The sequence below is a fragment of the Corylus avellana genome, chromosome ca10, assembly GCF_901000735.1.
Source record: "Corylus avellana chromosome ca10, CavTom2PMs-1.0".
Classification (NCBI taxonomy): Eukaryota; Viridiplantae; Streptophyta; class Magnoliopsida; order Fagales; family Betulaceae; genus Corylus; species Corylus avellana.
In genome coordinates this window covers 919,133-921,179 of record NC_081550.1, presented here as the reverse complement: position 1 = coordinate 921,179, position 2,047 = coordinate 919,133, and positions in this window count along the sequence as shown.

Here is a 2,047-nt window from a genome sequence, read left to right as displayed (position 1 = left end):
TTAATAATATTTGTCAACGCCCCAGCCTCGCGCGCGATCATGTGTTTCAAATTAGTGTTTTCTTATCAATCAAATTCTACAAATTTAGATTAAAAAATTAGTTATTAAATTATAATATTTAAGTTAGAACTAAGTATGCCTATATTTGTTAAAATTTTTGTTTTGTCAACAACCCAATACACTCATAAAAACACGTTAAAAAATAATTTTCATCTTTATCTCACATTAAAACATTTTTTCAAACTAAAAAAAAAAAAAAAAAAAAAAAACTCCTAAAATACATTAACAAACATAAAACACATTAAGAAACATAACTAGTGAACAGATTCGATTTGGTGTCCCAAAATTAAACATAACTAGCATATAACCAGCGTCATGCACGGGTATTTTTAAAAAAATTATGATTTAAATTCAAAGATTTTTCCAAGGAAACATCTTGTGAATTTTTCTTTTAAAAAAATAGGATAATAATATTGGAAAAGAAAAAAGTATAGGAAATAAAGGTGTAAGATGAAAATAGCAATCAATTAGATTTTTTTTTTTTTAAAAAAAAAACATCTTTAAGGGCCCGTTTGAATGTGCGTTTGAGGGGCCTAAAAGTGCGTTTAACTCTTAAAAAGTCCATTTAAAAAAAAATTACACGTTTGGTTAAAAAAATTGAAAGCATTTTTAAGGGTTCAAAAAGCTTAAAAATTGTCAAAACGCACTTTTTGCGAAATTTTAAAAATAAAGCTTTTGTCAAAAAAATACTTTTTGACTTAAAAGCTCTATTTCTCAAACACAATCACAAACATACACTAAGACTTTCAAGTTACAACTTTGGCAATTTAAATATTAACAAAATATTGAACATCAATCAGCACTAAACACTACTTTGTCAATATAATTGTACCCCTAAATCTACAAACCATCCACTGAACATAGAAGTTGGTGTTGAAGGAAAGAAAAATCAATAAATAGAATGATAGTTTAGAATTTACATGTATAACCTGAATCCAATGTACACCTAATTAAGGCATAAATACAACTAAACCCAAACACAACTTTCTTTTTGCTATAGAGAACAACACGGTAAAAAAAAGTGCATAAAGCTTTGCATTTAATGAGTTACATTAATAACTTTTTCATATAGTAAAATCAACCCTAAAAAATATCTAAACGCTCCCTTCTCTCTCCTGAAGCCTCCATTTTCGGTCAAGTTTGAGGTGGAGGCCGGAAAAACCTCTTGGTTGCTCTCCTCCTCACTCCTTTTGCAACATCCAACATCTTTTACTTACGAGTTTCTCTCATTTTGAGATGCTCCTTTACTTCTAGAGTTTCTTCTAGATCTACCTATTGTCTTTGATGATTTATCCCCGACCCTCAAAAAATAGCAGCAGCAATGGATCACCTCCCCCTGCTTTCGCCATGCCATGGAACATCTCCTCCAACGCTCCACCGGCCGGATTTGTGTAGGGTTGAAGAGTGGCTTTTTCAAAGTCCGGTCCGATCTACTTCTCTCCATCAGCCCCAGCTAGACACGTGCCTATCCTCCTTGTGTTCCAGCTTTCCGGCGAACTCCTCTGCGGCCCCTTTCGACCACCACGTGCCGGGGTGTGGTCCACACGCTCCTGTGAGTGGGTCTAACGTGTCGGCGCGTGGGTCACATGCGCCATGCAGTGGCCGCCGAAGCCTCCCTTTGTCGCAGCTGTTGTGTTTTGATTTTTTTTTTTTTTTATTGTTACTTTGTGTAACTTTCTGTATTTTTCTTTGGTTTTGTTGCTTAGTTTTTATCCCAATCTGTTTGGTCTTCAGACTCTTTGTCTGTGGAGTGGGTCTTTTTTCCTTTTCTTTTTTGGTTTCCTTTTGAAAACATTTTCCACAGTTACTTCTCATCGAAATCTCCATGGCTTTTTAGGAAGCATGTTTAGATGTTGGATAGGGATATTCATACTCCCGATGGTAGTTATCCATCACTAGTATGCACCGCGGCAAGGGTTTTCTTAGGCTGCATTCGCATCTTTTTTTTTCCTTTATGGTCTCATTCTTGTTTTTTGAGAATTGTCCG